General features: G+C 33.7%; 1 pseudogene; it reads right to left on the reverse strand.

Annotated features, from left to right (window-relative positions):
* Positions 1-1970: 1970 nt before the first annotated feature.
* LOC110684793 lies at positions 1971-3322 on the reverse strand (annotated as a pseudogene).
* Positions 3323-5827: the final 2505 nt, after the last annotated feature.

Genomic DNA, 5827 nt, shown 5'->3' on the forward strand with positions numbered 1-5827 from the left:
GATCATATATTAAACATTTTTCTTGAAATCATCATAATTACTTCGGAGTATAAAGAGTGAATATAACTAACCTTATAACATGCGGCACATTCTACCAGCCTATATTCTAGGTCTTATAGATTAATGTAACACCACCTAAAAGTTCTCCTAAGAGATACGGAGTACTTAACTAGTAGAGAATCTAGTGAATTAGTGCCACATACATGAGACATGGTAATACTACCGGAGTTAACGGTCAAAACAGTATAATACCTCGACTTAATAACGACAGAATTGATATTTTATTATTTTTTTAATTTATTTACTACTTGTACATTTTAATTATTTATTTATTTAATGGTGATAGAAGAAACGTAGAAGATGGTGAGTTGATTAGTGAAGATCTAAGTCAACTTACATCCCACATAATGATATAATTACAATAGAAAAGAATATTATTAAGAACATCCACTTGATCTAAGTAGTGTCATAACCCAAACGTTTGTTTGATTTGTTGTTTCTGACAATTAATTAATTAATTACTTTCTCTATATATTTAGCGTTTGTCCCATTTGAAATTCAAGGAGAAAAAAACCTTTCAATATTATGATTTTGTGGTAAATAGATCATGCATGTTGATTCCTCTTGATATAAAATAATTTCAAAATAGCATTTTGATAATCTTTTATAATATGTATTTTATACATAGTATTATCATACTTAAATATGAATAGGAGTATAAACGGGATATTTGCGGATATGATTATTATGTAAAATTCCCCATGCTTCAAGGAGTTTACAATTTTACATAAGAGGCAGCAAAGTCTTGACAACCGCCCGTTGCCCCAATTTGTGTTTCCTGAGTGCTCAACTGCTGATAATTGATTCATGCACATAATGTATTTTGCTTTAACTTACGAAGTATTAAAATATCTTATCGGAAAACATTAACCATTATTAGAATTACTTTGAACTTATTTTGGGTTTTTTTCAAAGGTATCTTAAATAGGGCATATACTAAACTTATAACGGTTTTGTAATAAACCTAGCAAAACTGACTCATACCTATTACCCGGCTCAAAATCCTTCGACCTAATCTGAACTGACCTAATAATCAATGTTTCTAATATTTGCTGTATACTGGCAAAAGAATCGAAGATGACCCATAGCAACTCGACCAGGTCCAAATGAGTTTACATGGAAATAACCCGTTTGAGGTGATTTAATCCCAATGACCCAATTGCCGCCTAAACAACTTGATCTAAATGTGGGTAAACCGCTAAACATCTTTGGAGCAAGTCCACCTCAATGTTTGTATCCAAGGGGGAAGCCATACCTAGAAAAAGGCTTGCCACATTTGAGCTCTTTCTCTGTCCCCTTCATCAACATCCAGAAAGTTGTCCTAAAATAATCTGTAAGTTGAGTAAAAATTTGAATGAATTTATGATTCTTGTATACAGTGTAAAACACGGTATTAGAATCCGCCCTCAAACATCCGCACTTGGTCTGATCATTTACTCATAAATTTGGATGAATTGTATACAAAATATGGAGTGCAAGTGCAACAGTGTTATAATCCGCCCTCGAACATCAGCACTTGGGCAATCTACTTAACAATTTAACATAAACTTCTCAAAGAGCTCTAAGAGAAGGCAAAAACATGCCTCAACTTGGAGTTTAGAATATGGTGGTATAACTAAAACTATTCTAAAGAGATACGGAGTAAATCATAATATTCCCTCCGCCCTTTAAAGATTGTCTCATTTGACTTTTTAAAATCTCCAAAGATACTCTTAAACTACAAATACACCTAATACATGTAAAAATATATAAAATTTGATATTCTAAAAATAGATATTGAAATGAATTTAACACAATCCCAAACTGTAATTTTCTTATACATTAGTGAAAAATTGTGGTCAAAGTTTTTAAAATTTGACCCCTAAAAACTTACAATGACCATTCTTTACGGGGTTGAGGAGTAAATTAATCGACTCCCAACACGCAAGCAGAAAGCATAGGACCTGGACAAAATCCAGCAAGCAATCAGGGCTAATGTAACCAAAGGTGAGAGAGAGCCTTTCCATTTTGGCATTCTGCGACACACTCAAGCACATATTCTCTGAGCATCTTCTGGACTTCTTCCATTGGCAAGCAGGCATCAACAACCTATTACCATTTGCAATGTTTAAAAATCTTGATGACATTTACTCTGTATATAGAGTTTGATGTAAAGGGCAGAGCTAGAATGGCAAAGCAACCAAACTCGTAGAAACTACAGAGTACTCCATAGTTGAAAGACATGTCAAGATTAGATATATAAATAAAAAGATTCAAGTTCAGAAAATAATGATATACATGTATAATATTTGACTTGATATTATTTTTACTAATACATAAAAATAAATACTCCATGTAACGGAGTATTATGTTATTTATTGTTGGATTAGCTACAATATATTAGTCAACTTTTTATAGATTTTATTATTATGCAATTAGAAATCAGAGAGATACCTTCATATTATGTGATGAAGATAATTTTACGGAGCACTACTGTCAAAAATACTTACCACGGCAAAATGACAAAACGTAATATGTTGCATGCCAAAAAGTGTTTAAGAAAAAAACAAAATATATCAAGTGACAAATATCAAAGTGAGAAATCATACGAAATATATGAAAGAACAAATACCTTCCATGAAGCATCATAAAGAGTCTTATATTTTTCTCTGACCTTCCCCTGGAAGTCAAGACGCTCATATCGCTCATCACCATAGCCACCTCTTTCAGCAGCTTTCTGCAAATTTCAAAATAGATTTCACTATATTAGGATATACTTTGTCACTTTGACCTGACATTAAAAGATTTGGTGGAATGGAACTGGTAGTATTTACAGATAGAACAAAGAAAAAAGCCTTAATATTGTTCAGGTACTATATTGGTTGTGACTTGTATCACCTTCTTGTGATTGAGAAGTGTGATAAGACGGGGAGTAATATACTTGTAGCTGTATCTGGCATAAGTCCGGGGAAGCTATATGAAAGAACTAAGATGTTATTTGACAGCCCTGTGTCTCAATGCTCACCAAACAAATGGTGCATTGCCGTAAATCAATATGGAAAGGGATACATGTCTAACATCCATTTCATAATTTCTTCACAGATCTAAAGACAAAAATCCTGTCAGGCCTAGCTAACTAACCATGTTGTTGCAAATAAGTTCCAAATTCAAAAGCTTGCTTTCTGAATATATACCTCTGGTGATATATCAAGTATAAGACCATGTCAGGAGCCAGCAATCCCATCTCTGGTGCTGTGAAAAGAGCAAAACAATCACATTGCATGTAAATTTAGACATACTTGAATGGTTTGGCTAATTGGTAAGAGTTGGAAGACTTGGAATAATTGAAGCATGTAGTCAACACTCATAACTCTCAATTTAGGATAGGTTTTCGATTGCAAAACAAGCCAAACACTCCGTGAACAAGATGCATGCAGCAATGAAATTCAATCAACGTTGTGGAATCCTGTCCCTATAGTCTTATGAATCCAATCACAAAGCAATTCTTCGTACCAATTTTGATAGCAACATCCAAAAAGCCTCAATACAAGGAATAGGAAACTTTCTTCAATATGTTGTTCCAATTTCAGTAAATGGATTGATTCGTTCTTTCATAATACTATTACACCTCATACATGCAGAACAAACATCATCTACAAACAAAAGTAAGCATGTACTAGTATAAGCTAAAGTCCCCATAATTCAATAATAAAGTTTCCTATATTCCAAGGGGAATACCTGAACATTAGTAGTTACTAAGAGAACTGCCAATTGAATCATAAAATATCTGCCAGTGATAATAGCTTAGAGACATTAGTCCATACAAAATGTTCATAGTAACATTAATCTATACAAAATAGCATAGTAACATTAACAATTCCAATTCAAAATTTGTGAGGATAGTCTTTGAGGTCGACACAAGGCATGCCGCCTTTAGGACTTAGCCTAATAAATGTAAATTCAAAGAAACTATATATCTAGTTAGAATTGTATAGTTCACATTATTTCCACAATCCCAAAAGAATATTATCAAACCATTTATGCATATAATAGCAAAGTTATTGCAAAGAGAAGTAAACAAAATAATAATATGAACAATAATAGCCTAATCAGAACATGCCTAACCCAAATCAGCACTGGAAAAGAAATCAAATTATGCTAGACATACACATCAAACAATTGGAAAGCTACACCCAACAAATAATTCCAAAGTAAATTATAAATCAAAATTAGAAAAGAAAAAAAAAAAAAAAAGGAACAACCTTTTCTCCCATCGATTAGCACTAAATAAGAGATGAATGGTATGATCATCCAAATTAGATTGATTGGAAGATAAGCCGAAATCATCTCCCCAAAGGGCGGTGTTTCGATCAGGATACCGTCATAACTCAACAGGATACCCAAGAAATTTCAAGTGAGAAAGAAGCTCACTACACTGAGAGCTCTTTCCACTTCGATCTAACCCTTCTAATACCACCAATGCACCTCCTGATAGGGTCTCTACTTTCTTGGAAGTACCATTCTCCATTTTCGTAGCTATAATCGAACAATTCCGGTGGAATTTGACATTGTTATGACGAATTGAAGGTCGCCTTGCAAAATTAAAATTAGGGTTAGGGTTTAAGTAAATCCCAATTCAGGAAGAAATTGATAGATTGTTTTGGGGAGGAGATAGAAAATTAAGATGAAGAAAAGAAGACTGACAGTAAGAGAGGCTTCAAATACGGAAAATCTCGCAGCATCTGCTATCATTCAGAGACAAATTTGAAATTCTGAGGAAAAAAAATGGAAGAACAAAAAAAATTCCAATTTATATAAATTTGGGCGGGAAAATTTAAATTCAATCGCAGAAGAAAAATCAAAATAAAAACGCAACAATCTCGAATTAATTAGTATAATCATTGAAGAACAGAGGATGAGAGAGAAAATCAAACGTGGCAGGTTGCGAAGCGCGTTGCCGGAGAACAATGTTGAAGATTAGGGTTTCCGACGAAAGGTGCCGGAGAATCGTCTATCGCCACCTTTTCTCTCTTCTGATTTCTCTCTCCTCGAGTAGCGTGGAAGCTTGGAGGATGAAATTGTCGGGGATCGGTGAAGTATGTGGCGCGAAATAGTATTTTCAATCTAACCGCCAAGGTCAATTTTTTTAAAGAAAGGGGATTTTTTTTTATTTTTTTTTTTCACCTAGTTAACCTATCGAGGCTCAATTACGGGTGGATAAGTTTCAATATCCTTCAAATTGTTGTCGTGAGGGGTCGAACACGCAATCTTCTCTATTAAGTGCAACTTTAATTACCATTACACTCACAACCAATTGATAAGATGAACCATATTAAACTAACACCTCTAATAGATTAAATCAGCCCAATTTCGCAGGTCAACACTTGAAAGTAGAATGGGAGGTAAGAGAATCCTCCTACTCCCAAGCAAATGTAGTTGGTAGAGGTGTATGGCTCAAACTCATAATCTCAAAGTCACAATAAAGGTGAATTTTTCCACCAACTCCGCCAAGCAAATGCTTGGTTAACTGCCAAGGTATTAATCAAAGGTCTCAATCCTAAATGCATGAGGCGACTAATAACCAAGTTTACTCCCAACTTATTTCTTTTAATATTAAAAAGAAAATCGATGAGGTTTAAGTCTAGTGGCATAGATTTAGGGTTTACTTGCAATAAATTATAAATCTTAATCCCCTCCCTTTATAATACCCATGTGACTCATTTAGAAAAAAAAAATTAAAAAATACTTGTATATATATATATTGAAATTAAATACTCCAACTTAATAT

This window comes from Chenopodium quinoa, unplaced genomic scaffold, assembly GCF_001683475.1.
Source record: "Chenopodium quinoa cultivar QQ74 unplaced genomic scaffold, ASM168347v1, whole genome shotgun sequence".
Classification (NCBI taxonomy): domain Eukaryota; kingdom Viridiplantae; phylum Streptophyta; class Magnoliopsida; order Caryophyllales; family Amaranthaceae; genus Chenopodium; species Chenopodium quinoa.